Source organism: Eptesicus fuscus, chromosome 19 (genome assembly GCF_027574615.1).
Source record: "Eptesicus fuscus isolate TK198812 chromosome 19, DD_ASM_mEF_20220401, whole genome shotgun sequence".
NCBI classification, from domain to species: Eukaryota; Metazoa; Chordata; class Mammalia; order Chiroptera; family Vespertilionidae; genus Eptesicus; species Eptesicus fuscus.
This window is the reverse complement of record NC_072491.1, coordinates 6208099-6234886: the sequence shown is the minus strand read 5'-3', so window position 1 is coordinate 6234886 and position 26788 is coordinate 6208099. Positions and strand designations below refer to the sequence as shown.

The 26788-nt window shown below is 44.1% G+C and overlaps 1 long non-coding RNA gene across 1 annotated transcript in view; it reads left to right on the top strand.

Annotated features, from left to right (window-relative positions):
- LOC129147241 (uncharacterized) overlaps nt 1–9663 on the top strand; it is a 32957-nt gene extending 23294 nt beyond the window's left edge. The window contains exons 2-4 of the long non-coding RNA XR_008554606.1: nt 4124–4183; nt 5702–5792; nt 7134–9663. This is a non-coding gene — a long non-coding RNA (uncharacterized LOC129147241). The remainder of the gene's footprint in view (nt 1–4123; nt 4184–5701; nt 5793–7133) is intronic.
- Nucleotides 9664–26788: the final 17125 nt, after the last annotated feature.

Below are 26788 nucleotides of genomic sequence, written 5' to 3'. Positions count from 1 at the left end.
GGGAGAGAATTAACATTCGTTGAGCCCTTCTGTGTGCCAGACACTTTTATGAACATGACCTCATTTATTTTCAAAACAATCCAGTGACGGGGGTATGAATGGCCCCATTTTACAGATGAGAAAACTGAGGCCCATGGAAGTCAAATAATTTGCCCTTGATCATATAACTAGTAAGAGGCCTGGCAAGGATTATGATCCAAGACTGTCTGGCTCCAGAGGCCATGCTCTTTTATTATATTAAACTGTAGGCATCATGCCCTACCCTACTCTCCACCCCAGTGGCCTGCTCAAGTTCCCCCGAATCCCCTGCTAAAATCTCTCCAGTGCCTTTCCACTGCTTTAGATGAAAGACCTACGTCCACTATGGCACCTTCTGCCTCTGGCTCCCTCTTCAGCGTCATTCCACCCCATGATCCTGTGCTCCGCTATTTCAGCTCCTCGAACATGCCAGCCCCTCCGTCCTCTGGGCTTTTGCACAAAGTACCTTCAAAAGCTTATCTTTTCCTTTCACCCCAGCTCACTCCTGCTAAACCTTCACACGTCATTCTCTTGGGGATGCCTTCCCTGACGCTCCAGACCAGGAGTTCTCCATCACCGTCCCTGCACCAGCAAACAGCAGTATCACCTGGGAGCTTGTGGGCAATGCACATTCTTGGGTCTCACCCCAGAATCCGAGCCTCTGGGCAGGGGGCCCAGTGCTCCAGGTGATGCTTCAGCTGCTTAAGCTTGAAAACCACCAGGACTTCGCCTTTGACACTGTTGACGTTGTACGGTGTTTAGCAGCACCCCAGCTTTTATCTGTTCAATGTCAGCAGCGCTCCTGTTTATGTCTTCGCCTCCTTCCAGGTTGCAACATCCGAAAAGGTCTTCAGACGTAGCTCACTGTCCCCTGGTGGAGAATCACTGCCTTAGACTGAAGTCTGTCTCCCTAGGAGGCATTCCTAGAACTCCTATTATTGGAGTTGTCGACGGCATGTCTGTGCTGTGACATGGCTGGCAGCTAACGTACTGCGGGCCCTTAGCAGGTTCTGAGGGCATGACGAGGTGACGTGGCGAGCTTGCACTGTACCTCCTCCAACCCAACCCTGGGAGGTGACAGGACTTGGGGGCTGGAGTGGGAACACAGGCCAGCACCACCTGACAGCAAGTCTCCTTCATCAGAAGCCTGGGAGCAAAGGGGCTCTTGCATGCCCGGCTTGAGCACGATCCAGGGGCTGCTTCCTTTACAAGACGGTCGCCAAGAATGTGAGTCAATGCAAGAGAGGAAGGAATTGTTCTCTCAGAATGATGCAGAAGGCCTTACCCAAAGATGGGCTCATGCTATTGTCACCGAAAGAGAAACAAAACCGCATTCTGCCCACAAGAGCAATAGGGAGATAATTGGCAACGAGACTTGACTCAGCCTGCCTTGTGGTGGCTTAGGCCTTTGTGACAGCGGTGCGTGCCCTTACAGGAGGGAAAGGCAGCTCTTGACCCTCACTGCCTCACATTTCCTCAGTCGGAGACAAGTCCCAGAGCCCAGGGAGGGGAGAGCTGCGGAGTGGAAGAAGAATGAAGGTCTAGCTTGCCTCCCTTTTCTATGGATGGTCAGCTTCACCGTCCCAGCCCCACAGGGAGTGGATGTGAACACGGGGCGCTTGGTTGGCTACGGAACCATCTGTCCTTCCTAGGGCTCCATTACTCCTGGGAATCAAATGAGTTCCACTGAGTTCCTTAAAAAATATATGGCAGCCCCAGCCAGTTTGGCTCAGTGGATAGAGCGTCTGCCGGCAGATTGAAGGGTCCCGGGTTCCGTTCTGGTCATGGGCACATGCCTGGGTTGCAGGCTCCATCCCCAGTAGGGGGTGTGCAGGAGGCAGCCAATCAATGATTCGCTGTGTCATCACTGATGTTTCTCTCTCTCTCTCTCCCTCTGCCTTCCTCTCTGAAATCAATAAAAAATATATTTTTAAAAAAAAGAAATTTATGGCAGACACATGGCTAACGTCAGACTTCATGTTGCCTAAAAGATTATTACAATTTGGGAGTAGCAGTTGAGGTATGAGAAGGTAGGGACCTAAGAGGCAATTATTTTCAAGTTTATATATATGCTTTTTTCTTCTTCATCAAAGGTAAGTTTATTTTTGTTGTTGTTGAGATTTTGAAAGGAGGAAGAAAAATGGGGAAAATAGAATTTTTTCTATTTAAAATTTTCATTTTTCTTTTATTTTATTTTTGTTTCATGTTTGTTACCAGATTGTCCCAACAACAATTTTTTTTCTGCCTTTTCACTTAACATTGCATTTTAAGGCTGTCTGCAATTTGTGCAAAATGAAATCATTTTCAGAGTGGTACCTAAGTTCAATTTCAGTTCATTCCCACATGTAAAGGCATTAAAATGTCCCAAACACAGAACGAGAAATACAATATTCTAGCACATACTAATGTGTTCACTTAAATCTAAAGACCAATCTCACAATTTCTTTGACACTAGAGACCTACAGAAATCAGTATTTATGAGTTTACTAACCTGCAGTTTGTAATGATTTGCCTAGGCGCTAACGCATAATTTCAGTGTAGTCTAGATGCCATCTTGATTTAACCAATCTCATTGTTGGCATTTGTAGTCATAAGTAGCTTTACAACTTATGTGAAGGGCTTTTAATTTTTTCTGAAACTAAGAGCATTTCCTTTGAAATGAAATGAGAAATTCAATCACTGGTTTCGAAGCTATGAACACATTGAACCTTGATAAAATTGTCGGTGAAACTGCTTTCCAAATTAAATTCATTAGTGATGTGAGAGTGCATCTATTTAACTTATCCTTATCAAACTCAGGTGAGACTTTAAAAATATAATAGCAGAGAAAACTGTGCCTCAGTGTTTGCATTTCTCGGGCGATGGCTGAGGCCGAAGGGGCAAGGCCATACGTGATTTGAGGCAGACGTGCATGACACCAGGCATCATCCATTTGTCTCTCGCCTGCACCTGCCAGCATTAAGAACAATTCAGCATTGCTTAGAGCTAAGGTGCTTTCCTGCCAGAGGCGTTTCTTTCATGCCTACTACATTCATGAAATCTATTTTAAAAAGTGGTAAAAAACAATGGCTCCTCACAACCCCAAATAAATTCGCATTCCCCTGAGGGCTGGATCTCTCCTTGCAGGAGTTAAAGATAATTTGTACAGAATCAAATTACTGAAGAGAGTTGTAACCTGGTTTCAAACCCTCTTGGGTGTCCTCTCTCGGAGCTACCTTTAGTCACTGCAATCAGAGCAGAGGAGACTGGTTTAAAAGCCACGTGTGGTCCAGAGACAGATGATGGAGAAAACACAGAGGGGAACTGTTTTCATTTTTTCTCCTTCCTCCTCTCTCCGTCTCTTTCACTCTCTCCCTCATCCTCTCTTTCATGAAGCATCTATTTTAGTCTGAAGTGGAATATATGACAAATAGGGGTTCATTAAGAGTCAGTCAGCTACAACACAGAGGAAAAGACGAGGGTCAAGGAGGTGGGTGGAGGGACCCCCAGGTTCTTATGGTCCTTCCCAAACCTTTCCCAGGCAGAGAACCAGTGCCCTTAGTGAAGGACAGGAATAGTGTCACCTCAGTGTCTGGCCCTTGTCTCTGTTAAAAATGTAAATCCTCAATAGCACATTGAGCTTTTCTTTATAATTTAAACCGTTGTGTACAAGGAGGGTGTGAAGAGCAAAGAGAACTCATCTTGGCCTCTAGATAAGATCTGCGAAGCATGTTGAGATGCTGGCTAAGCTACAGGTTCTGTTTCCGAGTTGAAAGTAGAAGGATTGATCTGAAAGAAGGGATTGCCTCTAAGTGGAGAATTGCAACATAGGCGACACAATTCTCAGTCCCCGTTCGATTGCACACTAAGTTACCCAGGGGCATCAGTGGTCTACTTTGAAATCACCCCTTTGGCATATGGAGGTGCATTTTGGGGGTGTTGGAGTACATAATAGAGTCCGTTAATTTCTGTCTTCCAGTGTAGAGGTTTGGTGGGGGTGGGTAGAGGGCAAAAATCCAAGGATGTAGGAAAGAGAAATAGACTCGGCGACATTCCTTTGAACACAAGAACCAGGCAGAGCAATGAATGACATCCTAAATATACAATGGAAAATTTCTCCCCACAGATTGCTGCTAAATTTCTCCCTGCTGATTTGTCTGGGCTGATGAGGCACTTTCTGCACCGGGTGAGTTATTTCTCGCTTCTTCATGGACGGATTCTCTTGTAGGTCCTAAAAACGTGTATGCCATTCATAAATCTTATTTGACTTGAGGTTGTAAATATTTAACTGAGGCTCATAAATATGCCCCTTAAGTTCTTTTCCCTTCAATGTTCTGATTCTTCTCTATCTTCCCTATTTCCCCTAACCCTTCAGAACCCCTAAGTTAAATGGAATTTGCATATGTACACATGTTTTGTAGATGTATCTCTTTATCATAAGGAGTGCTGAACCGGAGTCAGGAGGCCTTGATCCAGATCATTGCCACTAACTATATTTGTCACAGGTCAGGTGGATTCCTGCCTGCTGGGAGTTGCAAAGGAGTGGGGTCTATGTTCTTCGCGAAGTACCTACACACTGCCCAAGAAATCTGGGTCCCCTTTCAATAGCGTGCCTTCTACGTGCAACATTCCATGACCAAGTGGTGTAACTTGTCTCTCATCACCCCTTATTCCTAAATCTTCTTTCTTCATTTTCCTCCTTTCTCCCTTTTCTCTTGTTATACTGGAGGGATTATCTAGTGGGGGAGCTAGAATGATGGCTATGCCAGGGCAGCTGAAATGTTAACGTATTAGGAATTTCCCAGATTGTGGGCCATTCATTCAATCATTAAACTTGCATTAAGCACCTACAATTTGCCAGGTACTATGATAAGTATGATTGTTAACCTAATTTTAACTGTGCTATTTACCTCATTGCATAAACAACATAGGTCTGTTGTACTCTTTTCTGAAAACACACACACATACAAAGAGAAGAAATAATATATAGTCCCACTTGCTACAGTTTACCACTACTGATAGTTGGATGTATATTTTTGAAGGGTTTTGACTATATAAGTATATACATAAAAAAGAAAAAATATGGAAATATATTTATCATACATCTTATTTTATTATATATATTAACCTGATTTTTCACATAAATAATCCATTTACCTCATTTTACTTTCTCTTCACTGTTGGCTGGCTGGGTTACAAGAGGTGATCTTTCTCACATGTGATATAAATTCACTGTAGGATGTACATATTAGAAAAACATTACCGGAGTCCAATCCCATGAACTGGAAGTTCAAATTCCACGTTAAACCAAAAGGAGATGAAGACGCAAATGATGTCCAAAAAAAGTTCTTATTTTGAGAGATTTACTGGAAACTCCGTGGCCTAGTCAGAATCTGTTTTATGAATAAGATGAAAATTGTAACACCAAGCAGATTCAAGAGTGAAACATCTATGTCAAGGTGGTGTTGGCCCAAGAGGACCATGCAAACACTCGGCCCTTTTACTAACAAATCAGTGTTTCAGGTGCAAAATAAACATCTGAAAAATGTCTGAAATGCTTTCCTAAATACGACAGGAGGTAGCCTGCTCATACCAAATACTCTCATCCAACCATAATCGAGCGCATACTGTCATTACTTGTAATTGCAGACAGTGTGCCAAGTGCCATGTGAATTACTTAACCTACGTCATTTTATTTTAAAAGGGCTGTCCAGTAGAAACTTTTGCCCTCGTTTCAATGCAGAGGAAAGTCCGACACCTAAAGATGAGGGGATTTCTCCCAAACCACACAGCTGGTAAGTAAACCCAGGGGCCAACCCAAAGCAGCTCGGCTCTCAAGCTCCAGTTCTGAGGCCGCCGCATGTCGCTGCCTCTGCCATGTGAAAAAGGACACGAACCATATTGAGTGGATAAATGAATCCACTTACCCTACAATTTATCTTACAGATGGATCTTAATAAATGTTAATTGACTGGGAAACCACAGCTCCTTCTAATTCTCTCACCAAATTTGATTCCGCACACGGAATGAGATAGTAAATTACATGTAATGAACTTGCTGACCAAACTACATTTCCACGTTTTTGAGACCAGATGAGCTCCCATGGGGTTAGCAAGGAGGCAGTGAGAAATGGCTGGAGGCAATGCGCTTCCAACACAACATTTCCCCTCCTCAGGTTATCACCAAGGCATCAAGCCAGGGAGCCCTCCTTCCCAGAGACTTCGCTATCCCGCATAAGGTTGGAGCCAAGAGAGAAGAATTTGGCACATCACTGCTTCTCAGGGTGTCTTGACTCTGACTATACCTCTGAACCTGTTTGCGTCACTGGAAAATGAGAAAATTGGTTTGAAGATGGCGGAATAGGGGTTTCGGGAGATTCTTTGCTTTCCATCAACTCCCGATAAAAACATCAAAGAATCAAAAAAAAATATATGAGTAAAGACTTCAGTGGAACTAAGAAATTGCCAGAGATCAACTTTACAATTGCCAAATAATGGTGAGGTTTGAGCTAAGAAGAGGAAGTAACTTTACACTTTGACACTGAACAGAGTGACAGCTAAGGCAACTGTCAATATCCCCAAAGGCCTATTCCACCAGCCCCTGAATGAGTAGTCCCAGAAGGAGGGTCATGGGAGGGCCTGGGCAGAGGTGAGACATGTTCATCTGGAGACCCAGTTCACCTCTGCAGAACAATATGAAAGAGAAGCCAGGCCAACAAGCCATTTCCACTGCCCATGATCCTACTGGCCAAGCAAGACTGATGAGTAGGCCTTTTTGTCTCTCAATATCTCCCACAATGCCTTGTTCATAGTAGATTTAATAATCTGAAGAAATAAAAGTCACGAGTCTGGTGGACAGTGTTGAAGGACCCACAGAACACTGTGAAATGTGTGCTGGGTTCGGATCTCCAGCTTTAACTTGTCAAATGATGAGGTTTATCTGAGCCTCTGGCTAGGTACCATCGTCAGGGATATGAAAACTGAAGAGGGTGACATCACTCCTTAACTCTAACCTCCAGGGTTTTTGTTCCTTCCAGAGGGTGTCTGAGGGGGCTGATCTCCTGCCCAACCCCCAGTTATATCTGAGGGCTTTGTGGTGGAAGCTCATGGATAGTTAATGCATCTTCTAATTAACAGGAAAACGAAGACTGTGATGCCATCCCCTCTCTGACACCCTTATGATGTAACGTCCTGAAGACTGCAAGGCTCTTGTGCAGGAAGCAAGCACCCCAGGCCTCACAGGGTTGAATATCATTGAGCACTGTGATGACTCTCCCGAAGCCCAGGGGTGTCTGGGACATGGTGTCATTCGCTCTAATGAGACTTGCTGGAAAACCTACGGGGACAAGACATCTTTATGTGTTGGCCATTGTGGAGAATTTCCAGAGAACTGGATACCAGGACGATGGGGGCTGCTTCTCACAATTTATTTATTTTTTTCTCCAAGAGCTGGTGGGAGAATTTATCTCTGGGTATTATCCAATCTGTATTCTGACCCCTTATTCACTCAACTAATAGCGGCTTAAGGAATCATCTTTTCCAGGGATCAAAACTTTACAGTAAGAATAGCTAGCTTTCTTTGACTACTATTTCCCAAGAGCTCTGTTAAGAGTTTTACATGCATTTTCACATTTAACTCTACAAGGAAGATACATTTTTTTTTTCCTTTAAGACAAATGAGGCATGGAGAGCTAACCCAAGATCACAAAGTTACTGTGTCCTAGAGCTAAGAAATGAACCCAGCTTTGTCTGCTGTCTGATAGATTGCCAGAAGGATTAAATAAGATAATGCATGGAAAGCGCTTGCCCAAGTATTTGATACAGAGTAGGCACTCACTAAATGTTAGCTATTATTATTGCATACTCTGTCACCCTCTTTTTTTGGACAATGGGATGTGGCAGAGAGGGCAGTTAATGATGCAAGCCTGTTGGTGCCCTCAAGTACCCACTGACTGATTCCTTTGCCTGCCACTCACCCTACTGGGCACCAACCCAGGGCTCTAAGGGAAGCCATGACTTATTCCAGCCAATGGGAATTAGCTGTCACTTGACTTAACGTTTTGTAACAGGGCTCGACCCATGCCAGTTATGACTCCCGGGGGTCATGTGTCATCAGGTCATAACTCTTGAAGATCTTTTCTTTCCTGAGGACCTGGATTCAGCAGCCCCTGGGAAATAACCCAAATGCATTGCAACTGTTGTGTGCTATAAAAAAACATGTTGGAGATGGAGTTGGTCCAGGAGGGATAAGGAGAAAGAACGCAGTGTGGTTGAGGATCAAGGATCTTGGCTTAGCAAATCAATTAATTAACCTTGTCTCTTGAGAAATGCTAACCTTTGTGACATTGGCCTTCATGGGACCTTGGTATGGCACTGCCATGGCCCAGGGATTGGGGGTCAGACAGTTTAGAGACTTTGATAAATAGGATTTAATTCAGTTTGTAAAACTAGCCTATGGGGTCTCTGTTATTTCATAAATGAGGAAACTGAGGCTCGTGGTGTCCATTTTGAGATGGTTTGAGCCTACTTTCCCCCTCTTCTCTCTCCTAAGGTGGGAGATGTCTAATAACCATTTCTAATCTTCTATGTCCAAACAGAACCTTTGAATTCTGTTCCCAAAACCTCCTGAAGCTTGCTCTTCACCCAACCTCCACATTTTATTGATGGGCACTCTTATGTATCCAGTTCCTTAAGCCAAAACCTAGGGATCTTCCACAAATCCCCTCAGGCCCCACAGCTCCTCTTCATTGAGACCTCTTACCTCGATCTTGAAAACATTTTCCAAATCCTTGTGCTTTGCTCCAAATAAACCAAAACCATCCTAGTCAACGCCCCATCCTCAACCCACCTTGACCACTCTGTTACCTTCCTAACTGGTTTTCATCGTCCTTTGCCCCCCTCCAGTCTACTCTCTACACAGTTACCGAGTAGATGTTTTCCCCAATGAAAACCCGCTCCTTCTCTGGCCTGCTTAACATCCTCAAATACGACACTTAAAGTAAAACCCGCATTCCTTACACCAAGCCTATGGCATTCCTCCAGATCTGGTCCCTGAGTCCGTTCTGGATATCATCTCCTACTTCAAGCCACACTGGGTTCTTTATGTTCCTCTAACACCCCAACTTTTCATCAATGTCGGCGGCTTTGCTCTAGCTAGTCCCTCCCACTGGCTCCCTTTGGCCTCAGATCTTTACACTGGGGCTCCTTCTTATGGTTCCTTCTCAGCCCAAGCATAACTTTCTCATGGCTAACCCTGTCCACCCTACTTAGGGTAAATCCTCCCCCTGGATCGCTCTCTTTCATGTCACTCTACTTCTATTTGCCCAAGTGTGTGTCTCTGTCTGGTATTATCTTACTGATTTGGTTTTGCATTTATTGCCCATCTCTTCCAACTAGAAAGAATGTGAAATCCACGGAGCAAGAATTGTGGCTCTTGGTGTTCACTGCCATGTCTACATTGCTGAGCCAATGGTCTGAAACTGAATGTTTGTTGATCGAATAAATGACTACCATTCTAAGGCTACGATGGTTGTTTTGGGTCAGAACTAATTCTAGAGGGGTTTCATTAGGGAGAGAATTCAAATTGGTGTATAAATGTGGTCCCCAATATTGTTCCAAATGCAAGTAACATTTACAAATATTTTTATTACTTTGGGTGAATTTTGGAAGAAACAAAAATAAAAAACAGAAGCTGTTTTCCCTCAGTGTTCCGATCTTGGTCTTGTAAACCTTGGTCCACATTACAAAAACAAAACACAACTTAAAAACAAGACATTCTAAACAAGTGTGCGTCTTGGCTGTGGTTTTCCTTGGGTGGGGAGCTCTGGGCGGGCAGGGCCCAGGCTCACGCCTGACAGCTGGCCAGCTCGCTCCTCGCTGCCCTCAGTCTCAGCACACTCATCTCCGCCCAAGCTTCTGCTCTGCTGCTCCTCTCTCCAGCGCGCCCTGCCCTTTCCTCTTTTCTTGTCCAAGTCTGATCCCCTCTCAGCCTGTGTTGTACTTCATCCCTCAACCCAGCAGCCAGGTGAGCTGAGTTAATGCCTCTGGGTTAAAATCCTGGCTTTTGTTACTTACTAGGTGCGTAATCTTGAGCAAATGGTTTACTGTTTCTGAACCTCAGTCTTCTCCTGGGTGGAAAGGGGATAATACATAGCAGTCCTAAGGAAGACATGGCCTAGTCCTTGTGAAGTGCTTGCTATAGCGCCCCCTGCATGCCAAGTGTGCCCAAGAGACTTCACTGTGATGTCCCTTCAGCACTAACCCTAAAAAATGACATTTTCCTAAGTCGTTTGGTTATTGGAAACTCAGCTGTTCACTTTGGAACTTCAGAAGATTTTATTCTAAATCACCAGCTCCATTATGTGGGGAAGTCTTTCTTCTGTACCAAGAAGTGGGTTTCTTGGGAGCAGGAGCCCTAAGACACAGAAGTCCAAGGGCACTTTTTCCCCTTGCTTCTTAGAAGGCTTTTAAGCCCAGTCTGGTAATAAGGGCCAGCATTTGCAGAGTGCCTTGCGTTTTGCTGCTGCTACTACTACTGTTATTACTACCACTGCTATGACTGTTACTACTGGTACTACTCACTACAACTTTTGTTATTACTCTCACTGCTGTTGTTACTACTGCTATTGCTAACACGAGCTAACATTTATTGGGTACTTACTATGTGGCAGGTGATGGTCTAATGCACTTGGCACTTGTTACTTCCTCAATAAGCACAATAGCCAGGAGGCAGGGTGCATAGTGGCTGGGAAAGTTAGCCCTTGGCTCCAGTGATGAGTGGCTGGGTGACTCTAGGGAAGTTGCTTAACCACTCTGTGTCTCAGTTATCTTAAAATAGGGATAGTCATCATAGGATAGAATCAATGAGATAATGCAGGTGAAAAGTTTTGAAAAGCTCTGAACAGTGCCTAGCACTTAATGGACATTCATTAATGTTGATCTTGAAAAACCCTTTAGTGTACTTAGGGGTTATTTGTCCTGTACCATCCTGCCCTCCTCTGTGCTGTCACAGCACTGTGCTTTCTGCGCACCTGGTGCATTTCCTACAGGTTTTTAGTCGTCTTTTACTTCTTGGACTCTCCTACCAGCCTAGACTCCTCTTTAGAGTAGGGGAATGAGCCTTGTCCACTGTTATATCCATGTCCCCTAGCACAGGCCTGGCACATCCTAAGTTTCTAATACACGCCGGTTTGAATGGATAAAGGACTGGATTTTTGAGCATGTATTGTAAACCAGATCTTTTGCTAAATTGTTATAATATTTAATGCACATAACAACCTGATCAGATGGAAGACATTCCTCCCTCTGTTCTTCTCTTTCTTCCATTTTTTCTTCCTTAGTGGCAAAGGCCTTACTTTCCCATTTTATAGACGAGAAGACTGAGACCCGTGATGATAAGTAGCTTGGCCAAAGCCAGCCAGCTTCTCTGAATCTATAAATGAATGTTCTTGAATGATGTGGCTGTTCTAGCCCTTTTCTTGAGAATAGCATCTTGACCTCACCAGAAAGCAAAATAACATAGCATTATTCTGAGGGCCTCTGAGCATGCCCAGCAATTCAAATCATTGAGTATACCACTAGCTATATTTAAAAAAATTCCTGAGTCTGTATGTTTGGGCTTTTGGCTGCCAACTGAGTTGACTGCATGGCTGATCCACATCAATGTAGGAAAATCGTCTGTTAATCTTGTACCATGTTCTTGTTCAAAGAACCCTGTTCCTAATTTGCCTGTATTATGTGGACCCAGTAATTGAAAGAACATAATGTGTTGTTTCTAGTGGAAGAATAATCTCCTGCTTAAACATTTAAATGATTAAACACACATAAACACTCACGTTTTCATTATAAAATGTAATAAAATAACCCATATAGTAGAACATTTAGAAATGAATAAGAAGGAAAAATATACTTTTGATCCCATAACTTTAGCACCATTACTTTTAGCATGTTTGATTCTCGGCTTTCCCTTAACATTTTAACAGAATAATTTTTCTCCTTAGAATACAAGATCATGCTAATGCACTTAAATAGTTAAATGATACTCTCACAACCAAAATCAATAATTCAATTTGGGACATGTTAGATTTGAGATATTTTTTTTAGGAGTTAGAGTAGAGATGTCAAGCTGGCAGTGAGATAAACACATCTAGGGTGCAGGAGAGGGGTATAGAGAGAGACATGGGGAGGTTTTGAGTGGGGAGTGGTGTTAAGAACTATGGGAGTGAATGAGATCACCTCATGGGTGAGAGTAGATTAGTTAGAGAAGAGGAACAAAGACACTTGGAGAGATGAGGTGGAGCTCACAGAGGAGACCCCAAAGAAGCATGCCGTGAAATGTGTAATAACTGTACCATCCCACCACGTGGAAGAACTATAATGTATGCGTCATTCCATTCTCGAAGGACATCAAATTGTTTTCTGTTTGTTTGTTTTCTCTGAGCACACTAAGGTTTCTACTACCGCATTGTAACAATGCTCTCTTGTATCTCCCTGGCCTTTCCCACAGACAGCAGCTATATGCCAGGACCTGGTGGCCTGGTGTCTTAATCAAAGGCCTGGGGACACCTCATTAGATCGCTGAGTAATTCAGTTATTTTGTATAATTTATTATAATTAGGCTTGAACTGAGGTAAAGTTAACCTTTACACTGTCTCTGACGAGAGAGAGATTCACTCAATTCCATCCAACGATCCTTATTAATTACATAAATTAGCTATAAGTTAGCTGTAATCAGTTAATCTATACTGGGTAATGAATAGTATAAGCAGTATTGGCAGTGAGCATAATCGACTCCAGGAATGAACTGCTTACCAAGGCTTTTGCGCGTCCTTTGCTTGATGGCAATAACAGAAAATCGGGCACCGTGATTTTAACTTCCCTTCCCAGGTAGCTGACCTCCAGCATGCCATACAGAAGCTCCAGGACTCAAGGGGAGGGGCCTTCACAGCCTGGGGCACCATCCAGGCCCACCTGAGGATCCAGACGCCTGCTCTTCGGCAATGTGGCCCTGGGAGAAGGGCCTTACATCTGTATTGAGACTATAACACTAATAACTATTTTACTTTAAAAATTAAGTAAAATGTGGTAGTATGTAGAACATATGGCACAGAGTAAGTTCTCAACGACGACGAGTTCCCTAGTTATCCCGGTGAGTTTAGTCTTCAAAGCCCAGATGAAATGTTCTTTCCTCTGAAAAGAAAATTAGTTGTTCCTAATTGCAATGATCGATCCGTCCTAGAAGCTCAGACTACATGCTACCTTTGCCTCCATTTTGAGTTATTTCATTTTGTCTCCAAGTGAAGTTGGATGTTTGCATGTTTCTCTCACCCAGGAAAGAACGTGGGTCTTATTCATGGGTCGTATTCTCCCTGGCCCCCCTGGAGTGGTGTACAGTATTGTGTGTGCTCAATATGCTAGCCTATTATATTATTTCTATCCAGAGAGTTTCAATGTGGATTTGTTTAATTAGTAGAGAGGTAGCTGATGTCCCCCTGTGCATTTGAAGATAGTACAGTGACGGTTTTTTTGTGTGTGTTTTTTTTACAACCCTTTAAATTCATGATCTGCCCTTTCTTCTCTATTTGCCTGAATTATAGAGGTTGACTTGGGGAAGTTTAATGGGACTTCCTTTCTTCGATGAGTGTTCCTGTATCGGGTAATTAAAAACCACCACCATCTAAACCAAGAAACAACCACAAAAGCAGCTTAGAAAGAATAATAGGGGTTTAACTTTTCACTAGGCCTGGATTCTTTTTCTATTTCTCTCTTTATTTCTTTAATTAAACACCCTAACCACCACACACATATATACACACACTTAACAACAATGAGTCACTTGACTCATTTGTATAGTAATTGATAAACTCTGGAGACGGTGGTATATGATTTAAGCACTAGCTTTTTAACCTCAATTGCTGTTTCTTTATGAATTTGGGGCAGAACAAAAAATCTGCCTTGCAAAAGAAATATCTGTGATACAGTCTTAATGAATATGATCTTGCTTATATGCATATATTTGAACTGGAAAAAATAATTCAAGTTAGTGAGTGTTCACATGGGACTATTCTTGTGTACTGTGCTAAGAGGTCTGTAAAATAAATAAAATCACTCACTGTTTTAGAAGTACAAAGCTACCACTTCTTGAGCTTTTACCCTGTACCAGGTACGGTGCTAAGCATTATAGAAACAATTTCATGATTATTTTGTGTTCTCATATCAGCTCTGTGAGACAGATAATTTTCTTGTTTAATTTACACATGTGGAAATGGAGTCTTAAAGAGGTAATTTAACTAGTCCAACCACAGTCACTTGTCTCAAAAAGGGTGGGGCTGGATTCTTCATTCACATTCCCAAGTCTAGGTTCATGACCAACTTTGAGTTCCTATTTTGTAAAAAAGAGTCAAAGTTGAAAAAAAACAAAAACCCACAGATAATGTCCTTCAGGAGCTCCCAGGCTAGCAGGAGTGATAAAATATATATTTTTAAAAAATCACACAAAACCTCTCATGCAAAGGAGAAAGTTAAAGATCAAGAGGGGGTAGGGGTATGTGTGGGGAGGGGTGTGGGATGGGAATGGGGGGATGAGGACAAATATATGATACCTTAATCAATAAAGAAATTAAAAAAAAAGATCAAGAAAAATGCAGGGGATGTTCAGAATGAGGAGCGATTCTTTTCTAATCACTAACGTCTCTTTCCATTTTAGCCAAGAGATCACCTCCTGCAGAAAGGTACTCCTGACTGGATAATGCCCCTACCCTGTGCCACCTCCCCTTATACTTAACTTGTCAGCATGCTCACCCCAGAGGGTGCCGAGTTGCATGGAAAATTAGACTGCTTGGCATTCAGTAGACACTAAATGCATGGGATGAAGGAATGGTTGGGATGCGTGCTTCATGAAAGATGCAGTGTGGATTTGGATGTTGAGAGACGCGAGTGGCAGCGTGGAGAGCATACCAACAAAAGGAGTGGTCTAAACAAATCCTCAGAGGTTGGCAAATGCCGGGTTTCCATGACGAAGCATGGCGGATGGTCTTGTTTGCCATGTCATGTTCATGAAGGGCAGCGGTGAAATAAAACTTGCCCTCTTGCCCAGGGTCCCATAAAGAGATACTTAAATTCCAGATCAGGGGAGTCACATTTTTTTCTTCTCCAACAAAAAGGAGGATTTACAGGATTTTGAAGGAGCATCTACAGAATTTTGAGCAGTTCTATGACTTAGCAAGATTCATTGGCAGTAGACTTTAAGATATATTGGTATAGAGCAGGACATCCTGGAAAAAGCTTTGGAACTGACATAGGTTTGGTATGGAACCCTAACCTGGTGATTTACTAAGTAGCCTCAGGCATATAACAGCTTCTCTGAGCCCTACTCAGTTTCCTCATCTACAAAACAAAGGAATGGGACATATTGGTCAAGTTGTTATAGGATTAGAGAAAGAGTATGTCATAGGCTTATCTTAGTCTCTGGTCAGTTTTAAGAGCTTGGGAAAGAATGGTTATTACTATTAGAATAGATCACAGACAGAAGAGATTGGAAAAAAAAAAAGGATCTCTGGTTGGGAGATTTGTGTAAGAGTCTGAATGAGTTTCTAGGAGGTGCTTGGCAGACGAGTGGCGGTGGGGGTGACCACGAGGAAAGTGAGCAACTTGCAAATGATTCGAAGTCAGTCAGAGAAGAGCAGGAGTTGGCTGTGAGCTAGTCATACTACAAGTATGATTCCTGCTGTCAAAGGTCCCAGAGTCTTTTTTCAAATTTTATGCACAAGGAAGAATGAGGGCACAGAGCCCCAAGTGAGACAATGTTGGGTAGAGCGCTGCGTGCACAGAAAACCCAATAGTAAGTCAGAGCTAAAGCAGCTATGGGTTACTGAGCAGCTACTTCACGTCAGGAAGTGTTCTGGAGGCGAACGTGTATTTTCTTACTTAATACTTGTTTTAGAGATCAGGAAACTAAAGTTTGAGGCATTCGATCATTCCTCAAGGACAGAGAGATCTGGTAGATGGCTAAGCTGGAATCCAAACCTGTATTTGTCTGACGCCAATGTGTGTAACTATTCCACTGGTATGTAGAGTAGACTATGGATGCTCTAGGAAAGAATTATGTTTGGTCCTAAAGTGTTGGGTGGGGTGTCATAAGGAGGAGGGAACATTTGAAGCACAAGAATGAACATGTATGACCTGCTGGAATGCAGTCCTTTCTGTCTGTGGGGCAATGAGGAAACGAGTATAATAGACCAGTATTACACATTATCTTTTCTCCTGGGGGAAAAAGTAATGTGATTCTTGGTTTTCCAAAATAAAGATCACTACAAAGAAAATATATTTCCAGATAGGCTCCCCCAAAACAATATATGTTCATGCAGAGCAAAATCAGCAATTCACTGAGTACAAAATTTTACAAAATTGGTGAAGTTTAGGAGTGTTGGATTGCTCTCAGAACTTAGCATTAATTTATGTTCCCTGCTGTCTTCTCTTCGTTGTTACCATTCCTTTCCACTCCCTAGTCTATTAGAATTTATTCCAGTCTTAAAATTCCTTTGAACATTTTCTTATGGGTCCTCCTCCCCTGCTAGTCTCTCATGTCACCAGTCCTCTGCACACACCACATTCCTAGGAAGAGTTGAGTCTCATTACTCACAATAGTTACATTCTGTAAAGTTGTTGGGAACACTGAATTAGTGAATACTATGCCATTGCTCCTAGGGGAAATATAATGTTAGGTTCCTGTGAGCCTCTGGTCACGATGTTTTCATCAAGCAATCAGTAAATAAACTTGCTTTATGTGTATTTCTACTTAATGTTATCTTATTTAGTATATATTGTTGATTCACTGACATTGAACTCATGACCAATAGCACTACAGCTTATGCCTGAACAAAGCTCATCTAACATATGTATTTTCTCCATAAGACACATTGCAGCCTTATTATGCTTACAAATAGACAGCACCTCAGCTCTACCACAGGGAGCCATTCTAAAAGTGAACCATCAAAAAGCAGAAAAATGAGGCACTAAATCGATTAGGAAAAGAACATTTATTTACAATAAGAGAGCCTAAACCAGGAGGCAAAGCATCACCTTACAGACCATAGCTGGGGATCTGCAGGATGGGAGGTGCCAGTTTTTTACTGCTCTGCCTATGTTGAATGACCTGAGTGTTTTCTAAGTATTGGTTTTTGGGTTACTAATAAATCTTAGCAGGTAAGTGAATTCACAAATATGGAATCCATGAGCAATGAGGATTGACTGTAGTTAAATGTTTAACAGGATTGAATTATAACATCCTATTTGGCCACTAGGTGCTACCAAACAACCCAAGAGCTATTTCAATGTTGGGTTCCCTTCAAGTTCTTTAAAACGGACCAGGGTTCGACTTGATCAAATTTGTGTTTCCAGCTTTGCAAGACAAGCCAGTAATTTTTTTTAATTTAAAAACATTAAACATTTATTTTTAATTATAGTTGACATACACTATTATAATGACTCAACATTTATATACCTTACAAAGTGATCACCACATGAAGTCTAGCAACCATCTGTCACTGTACATAGTTATGATGATGTTATTGACTGTATTCCTATACTGAACACTAGATCCCTGTGATTTATTTTGTAACTGGAAGTTTGTGCTTCTTTTTTTTTTTCTTTACTTTTATTTTTTAAAATTTCTTTATCGATTAAGGTGTTACATATGTGTCCTTAGTCCCCCATTACCCGCCCCTGTTCCCCTCCCCATTCACCTTTTCCACTTGACCCCCCTCCTACCTCCCCAGTGGATTTTTAAAAAGTGGGGCGAGTATACTAAGTAGACATTTGGGAGAAAATACGTCCTTTTATTCCTAAATTTCTAGGTTCCAGAAGTCAGGATGTTTCATAGCAAATGTTTACTGTCACTGTCAGCAGTTTGCCAAGTACACACATAAATTCAATTTGCGGGAGCAGTGAAATGGGAAGAACTAAGTACAGGCGGCGAAGGTGCAGGGTAGGGGCCCCCCAGATGTCATTGACCAGGAGGATTGAACACAGAGCGTCAAGTGCCAGGAATGACTGTCATTCGGCTGCAAGGGACACTCAGCAGAGGCTCTGCGGGTTGTGTACGAAGATGTCCCTCATAGGTTTCGAAAGTCCAGATTCATCCTGAAAGAAAACGTATTTGTTTACCGATTTGCTTGCTGAGTAAAAATGACCTCCACGGACTGTTTTTAGCTGTTTCTCATGGAGGGGCATTCCAGGTGATGGTTTGATGGCCCAAATGTGTTTGGCGAAGAGTAGGTTTGATCTTCTCCAATACCCTTTTTTATCTTCTTGCTTCACAGTCCAGGGTAAAAGTGGCTCCCTAAAATTCACAGCCAATTGCTCTGGAGTGTTTACCTGAGACGGATACAGTACGACCTTGGCCTATTTTCCACGTCACCCCAATCCTTTCCCATGATAGCTATCCCCATGCTGTTCTGTGTACCCACAAAACCAAATGTCACGTGCCTGCTGCCACATGTTTGCATCCCTCCATCAACACACATACATGCACTTGTTTCCATTTTCTGAGCAACTGACCAGGAAAACCCATCCTCTAAGGCAGAGCCTCAGTTCCAACGTTAGAACAGTCCTTTCTAAACTTCTGACGGCACAGCGCCCTCTCCTTTCCCTACGTGACTAGATGCACTCAGTCCTTCCAGCTCAGAAGTCCTAAGTCTACGAAGTGTCATCTGTATCGCTCGTCTGTCATTCATTTTTATTCTTCCAGGCTGTCATCTTACACATATTCATGTAGTGAGTTCAGTTTAGTTCATCTGTAGAAGCAGTTATTAACTTCCCTGCTCTTTAGTTTCCTTCTCTAACTAAGAATAGGGGCTCATACTAGGAACGACATGGTAGGGTGGTTGTGAAGACTAAATGAAACAGAAGATAGCCCTGATTAGGGAGTATGCTTAATTCAATTATTAACCTTTTATGCTTCTTTTTATCTACTACCCCCAGGACAGTAGCATCATAAATGCACAACTTCTATTTAGTGTGGACTTTTCTCAGCTATTTAACATGTACAAATTCAACTATACTCTCTTTTATATGTAATTACAACAGTATAAAATTATATTTCTGCATATATACTAATCACTATTTACACTATATATTGATATGCATTTATTACTGTGACAGATTATATATAAGAGAGTATCTGTGTTGTCCTTTTTGGGCAACCTAAGGGATTCTCATGGGTAACCTTAGTTATATGTAACTTTCACATGTCATATGAGATTCGACTCCATTACTATGTGCTAGATGCTTTACCTATAATATCTCATTTAATCTGTGAGCTCATTTACTTTGCAGAAAAATAAATTTAAAGCTCAGGGAGGTTAATCAACTAGCCCAAGGTCACACAGCTACAAAAATAAAGATTTTAAAACCAAAATTACCTGTAACCGAAGGCTTTGGTTATTCATTCCCATCCTATTGATGGATCTGGGTTGTGGGTAACAGGGATGCCCCCATGTGAGCAGGGGTCAGGGGTCATCAAGGGAGATGGGGATCTGGTCATCACTGAAACTGTGGCCTTGTCATTTGACCTCAGGGGAGCTTTGTCCGACCTTTATGACCCATCTATTGGAGACTGGGGACAACCCTTTTAGTCTGATCTTCTGGTTCCCTTAGGGACATCTAGCGTGTCCTGCATGTAAATGCAAGCTGTGGCTGGAAGCCAGGCCTTGACTTTGCATCCACCGGCTGATGTAGGCGAGGCTCTGATTTCATCAGCTGGATGTCACTTAATGTTTCTTCTGTTGCTTTCGAGGTGACATCTGCTGACAGCACCTGATGACACTGTTCTAGGTGGAAGGTCCCAAGGGGACCCCGTTCAGGAATATTTTTAGCCCAAATCTAAGCTCCTGATTTGATTTGACTTGAGAGTAACTAGTTGTAAGAGAGCTAGTTCATATCTCAGGACTTCCCCCCCACCGCCAAGCACTTCGTTATCCAGATAGACTAGTGATGTGCTGGTTGCTGAAATCAATAAACATCCCCTCTGTACTGAGCCCCAGGCATAAGAAGGTCACTAGGACATGACCCTTGCACTCCTATATAAACCGTCTGTGATAGTCCTTAATAAATTTCACATTACCTTTGTGCTGAGATGGAGTCCTGGTTGCACTTCTGTGTAGTTTGCTCACTGTAAGTTGTTTGTCCATCTACGTTGGTGATGCTTGTCTTGACTAGAGAGGAACAGTGACCAACATATGGGGCAGGACAGGTGGCAGAATGCTCACTGAGTGAGGAGTTAGGAGACTCAGCTCACATTATCGTTCTGCTTCCTATTTGCTGCGTGACCTGGGACACATAATTAAATCTCTCCAAGCTTTTCTGTCTTTAATGCAGATAAGCCTGTTATCTCCCCATGGCCTTGTGTCCTATTTGGTAGTGTTCTTCACAGCACTCGTAAACTGTATAGCATTCTCATTTCATATGAGGTTACATGTACTGCATTCTACAGAGCCTACATTTTGGAAATCTAGAAATCCATCTTTTTTGTCCATAGCCTTTTTAAAATTCACCAGACTATTAAATTAATGGGACTACTTCATCCCCTCACTCTGGGGTAAATTGGGGTTAATGCTCATATGTCCTGTCTTTTAAAAGCTGGCAATTAGCCCAGTTGGTGTAGCTCAGTGGTTGAGCATCGACCTATGAACCAGGAGGTCACGGTTTGATTCCCAGTCAGGGCGCATTCCCGGGTTGCAGGCTCGATCCCCAGTGTGGGGCATGCAGGAGGCAGTTGATCACTGATTCTCTCTCATCATTAATGTTTCTATCTCTCTTTCTCCCTCTCCCTTTCTCTCTGAAATATAAATATATATATTTAAGCTGGCAATTAGTTAAAATATAGTGAATGAATGCCTGGCACCTAATATGATTACTCTTTCCAAAGTAGAGACTTGAGACAGTTTGAGAAAGGATTTCAGGGCCACCGTTGGATAAAGAGGGGCCTCCTGCAGAATTGGTGAGATTTCCATGACAGTTCAGTGGCCCATGAGAATTACGGCATGCACTATTTGAAATGTGGGTTATTCCTAGGACAGCTGGACCCACTCTTTATCCTCTGACATCAGGTTCTGGGTGTAGTGTGCTGCGCAACAGCAGCCTTTGATTTCGGAATGTGCTGCCGAAACCATTGGTGAGTGAATGTGAGAGGTAGGAATGTTTTGACCTACTTCCGGGGATCTAAGTTTGATACGAAGTTTATGTCTTCTTAGCAGTGACTGTTATTCAGGATAGAGGGCCTGTCAGCATGAAGATATCAAGACGCCAGAGAATAATTAACCCATAAAAAAAGTGAATGGCAGAACAGCCATGTTTAACTGAATGGGCTTTGGAGCCAGACTTGGATTTAAATCCTGGCTCTGCCACTAATGAGCTGTGTGATTCTGAGCAAAGTAGTTAAACTTTCTGACTTTTTTTTTCTCATCTGTAGAATTGGATACAAATAGTATCCCTGACTAAGGTTGTTGTGAGGAGAAAGTGAAATAATGAATGTAGAATGCTCAAAATTTTGACAGCCATCATCCTCCTCATCATTATTATTGCTTCATCATCATCATCATCATCATCATCTTCATCATATGCCTTGACTTCACCACTTATTCCTGTGGCTCAATTGAGGTCCATATCAATTTTTCCATTTCATCCTAGCTTGCTATCTTCCATATCAAATAATGGCCCACCTTCTCTTTTTAAAAAATCCTTTTGCATCTTTTCAAACTCATCTGAAGCTGACTGCGGAGGGAGGGGGTAGATTATGCCTTTTGAACTCCCCATAGAAAAATGGCCCAAGATCCCACCTGGGTTTTCCAAATTCCCTCAGTGGGGGATGAAACATGGTCCCCAAGGCAGTTGTGATATGGCACCTCTTTGGCTGGGACTTCTCTGCTCCTCCCTCACACTCATCCGAATGGCGCCCTGAGTCCCAGAGAGCGGATCATCCATGCCCTGCGGAACTAGTCTTCTTGGCTACTCTGTGTGCAGACGTGTGCCATTTGCTTACGTATCCCACCTTCCCTTTTCTCATCGACTCATCCGTGTGTTCACGTATTCATGTTTCTCCAACAGTTACCTTTTCCACGTTATGTGACAGGTTAGGGGTAGAATGAAGAGGCTCGATGGCTTTCTAATGTGACACATGGTTTAGCGAAGGGTGTTAAAAGGTAACTAGATTATCACCATGCCGTATGATAAAGGCAATAGTGAAGGAAGGATGGAGGGCCAGGAAGCATCGAAGAGGAGGACCTGCCCCGTCGCGGAGGAGCCGGGAAGGAACATGGACTAGTTGATGTGGACGCTGGGTCTGGGCAGTTAGCAAGGGTGCAGGCGGTCCAGCCGGGGAGCAGTGTGAATGGAGGACCTACCTCCCGGCTCTCCCCTGGCACCAGCAACCAGCTGCTCTCAGCTGTCTGGCACTTTTATTTTTACTTCCTCTTTTCTTGAGAACTTGACCGAATACCTGAGACATGAGGCGGTGTGAATCACAGCCACTAGCTACCCTTCCAATCCCTCCCCTGTGGCCTTGGAATCCAACACCTGTGTTTTTTTCATGCAGAGATGCCTAGAGAGTGTGGTGAGCCCAGTCCAGACCCTTGGTGACTTGCAATTCTGTGTCCCTTCTTACTTTCAACTGAGACAGGTCACACACTATACTCGAGACTCCAATCAGAGGCAAAGCGAGATGTCTAGAAGTACATGTATAGCAGGTTGCTCAGGGAGCCACAACCCGGCACACGTGATGAATTTTCGAGCTTCCAAAAATTTTCTCACACCCCCCCCCCCTCTACCTGGGATGTCCCATCTATACCCTACCTGGATCCCTTCGAGTTTCTGTCTCTCTCTCAGTGTTTTACTTGCCTTATGTTGAAACATTAAGGGATTGTAAGGACTCGAACTAGCTTAGTCATCCCGATAGTGTCAGCCAGCTGTCGGTCCTCAATGAATCTTGCTGAATGATTCAGCAAACACATCCCAGAGATGCCTTATCTTATTTGAGTCTAGGTGCCTTTTAGTTTAAAGCCATCTGCAAAGTTTTCTTTTGAAACCCCAGAGAAGGTCATGTCCCTTCCAAACAAGCTTTTATCTTGACAGTGTACACGGAGCCGGGGAATCGTGTGGGCCCGGCTGTTGGGCAACATGCAAACAGAAAAACTCTGGTGATGGATGGGAGCAAGATTGCCATCAGGTACGTGGACTGGATAAACCAGTCTTTTCGCCGAAGCAAACACCAGCGGGTGGTTAGCGCGCAGAGATGCTGGAGATCCTGTCTGCCCGAAGCAGGATTTCCTCGCGGGCTTTTATCTTCTCACAAACCTCCCAGGACTCTCTGCTGCTTTTTCAGAGAAAAAAAAATGCCCATTTTCAAGTGCATGGGGTGTGCGTCTGGGCCCAGGTGCCTGGCTCAAGGACGAGTGATTTCAGAGTCTGAGAAGGGGTCTCTCCCAGGCTCCGTGTAGCATGAAATGAGTGTAGCAGAGATTTTCGAGTCGGGAAGGACCGGGTCCTACTCCTGGCTTCACTGAGGCACCTGGGGGTGAGTCCTGTCGCCCCTCTGAGCTTCAGGTTCCACATCTGCACGTGGGATTTTCGAGGAAGGGTGTTGGAGAGAATTGCATGTGGTGACAGAGGGGTGATGAAGGGAACCTGGTGTGGGCGTGGGCTTGGTGGAGTGAGTTCCCTCTTGCCTGGGAAGCGGGGACGCTGAGGCAGGCGAGAGCTGGGAGAGTCTTTTCTGCGTGTGCTGGAGCTGCTGAGGCAGAAGTCATTGCTTCTGCACCACAGGCCGCGTCTTCTGCACCTACTTTTGCCCTTTTTTGGATAGAGGCGAGCGGGGGTCAGTGTCTCCCCCTCCGATAGGCTGTCTCATTTCCCTCTTGCTCTCACCTCAGCTGCCTGAAACCACCAGCTCTTCTTTTTCTGAATGGAGCCCCTGTGGCCCCCCTTCCCACCTCTGTGGTTGTTTGCACCCTCCCCCCAACTCTTGCACCCCTGCCCTGTCCCGCCCCCACCCTGGCTGTTCAGTGACCATTTCCCAAATACCAGGAACTCAGAGGGGGTACCGCGAACGTGGCTAGAACTTTGGCCTAGGGCTTTGACCCAAAACAGCACATCCTGTTAGAACAAAATAGGTACTGAAAGCGGTAATTATAACACTGAGCACCCCTCCCTGTCACATCCCCCACCCTGTGAAATTCCCCCAAAAGGTGTGAGAGGGGTGAGGTGGCGAGGGGGCGGACCCATCTCGGAGCCAGGAGGTCATTCAGCACAGCTCCCCCTGCCCTGTTACTTGTTTGTGTATTACAAGAGACCTGGTGTCTGTTTCTCTCAGTTGGCGATCTGTGCCCACGGTGCCAAATTAACAAGCTGCAAAGCTGTATCCAACGAAAATGTCCACCTGAGGGCTGGTTTCCTGTTACTCCTTTCTAGCGTCTCTCTGCAGTGTTCTAGGCACACGTACTAGTATAGATGAGCCTTTTCACACGAACAGTAGCATGCTATGCTCATGCTTCGTGTAGTCAGCACTGTGCTCGGAAGCTCTTCTCTGCCCCGGGAGACACAGGCCTCTCTCCCGAAAGGAAGGACTACCGCTCACTTATGTGTGTGACTCAGAGTTCAATCCAGAGGTCATCTGCTGATAGGCATGTAAATTGTTTGCAAAAGATGCCATGAATAATTCTGTGCATAAGTCATTTCCCTTGATTTAGCCCCAAAAACCATTAGGAAATATGAAGGTGGAGGTCCTGCAAGCTGGCTCCTGGCTCAGGAGCGCAAACATTTCTGGAATGTTCCATGCTGGCTCCACTTGTTCTTCCAGGGACCTCGCTCTCCTTTGAAGGCCTGGCTCACAGGTCACGTCCTGTCTGGAGTCATTCTAGACCCATGCGTCAGGATAGGCTACCCCTGCATCCTGCATCGTGTGGGTTGCTAGGCGGTGTCTCCCCAACTGGAGCTGAGTAAGGACGGAGCTTGTGAAACCCGGATTGCTGGGCTCTGCTGGCCCCAGAGTTCCTCATTCAGGGGGTCAGGGGTGGGGACTTGCGCTTCAACAAGTTCCCAGGTGCTGCTGCTGCTGGTCAGGACCACAGTGAGAACCCGACTGAGTGATTCCCCTCTCTGTGACCACGGCACATGCATCTCCTATGTGCAATGGCGCCTCCACTCCACCGTGCTCCAGGGCGGTCAGCTCCTCTGAAATACTTACCCACCTTTCCTTCCGAGGGTGAAAGCTCCACGAGGACGGGACTGGCACCTGTTTGTCTACACTCCATCTGCAGGGCTTGGCAGCCCCCACCCCCAAGAACATAGCAGGTGCACAATCCATATGTGTTCAGTGGATCAATGTGCTGAACTTATTAGTTTATTGTGCTTCTGCTCCAAATGCTAAATGCTCAAAGCCCAGGCCCCCAGGTTCTTAACTCTCTCTCTTGTCCATCTCCATCACCACCAGCAGGTCTCTCAGCTGGTCTCTGGCTCATAATTGCTCTTTCCAGTTTGACTCTTACACTTCTTCTCATCCCTGCTTCCTAAGGCAGATGGATTAATATTCTCCTAGTGTAGATTGGAAAGACTTACAAATAATTTATTTCCATCAATAAGGGACACGTTGGCCCAGCTGGGGTGGCTCAGTGGTTGAGTGTTGACCTAATGAACCAGGAGTTCATGACAGGGCACATGCTTGGGTTGTGGGCTCAATCCCTAGTGTGGGGCGTGCAGGAGGCAGCCAACCAATGATTCTCTCTCCTCATGGATGTTTCTATCTCTCTCTCTCCCTCTCCTTCCTCTCTGACATCCATAAAAAATATATCTATTTAAAAGACTAAGGGGCAGGTTGAGTAAATTGTCATACATCCACTTGGGTGCATAAAGAAGTTCCTACTTCTTTCTTATAGGTGCATCCCTTCTTATACTGATGTTTTTTGGTTAGTCAAATGCTATGGCATGGGAGGGATAGGAGTGTTTGGCATGAATAAATGATGTCTCCCAAATCTCTATTTCCGTTAAAGTTTGTTTCATTCATAGCTTCCTATTGACATAAACTGCACTGGGTCTTCAGTGAAGTATTGGAGAATCTCACGGTGCCCGTCGGTGGAGGCTTTCTTGTGGATACCGGTGAAGGGGCCGCACAGCCAGGTCCACAAGGATTTTGTGGGCTGTGCTTAAGAGCTTGGGCTTTAAAAAAAAAAATAGGAGAAAAAAATCCACTCCGAGTTTGTTTTTTGATTTTTGTGGCATTTTCTTCCGAACTGTATGCCCGTCATTGCTGGGAGGCAGGGGGAGCGACTGTTTGAAGCATCTGCTCAAGCCACCTGGCAGTCAGATTCCATAACTGTCGGTGCTGAAAGGGACTGCCTTCCCCAGCTTCGCGCTGCAGCAGGGTGACCTTGGGCAAGTCATTTTACCTCTGAGGAAGCTGGTGGGATTTCTCATCGGTACAGCCAGGTCCTCGGATGAGGACACCTCTCACAAGGCTTGCTTCGCCTGACAGCTGGGAAGGAGTCCATTTACTTCAGCCCCAGCTGGGCACAGCTCAAGAGGAAGTGATGAGAACTGGGGAGATCTCTCATCCACACCTTCGTCCTGAGTCCAGCGACCTGCTGTTCGGCGCCAGACACCAAATGTCAGCACCTTGTACGTTGCCCAGCTGATTAGATTTCCAAAAGTTTGCTGTCATCGTACTTTTGCAACTGACTTTCCCAAAGTCAACATAAAATTGCTTTCAGAATGATCTGTAGTTTAAAGCAGCAAAAAAGCAAAATGTA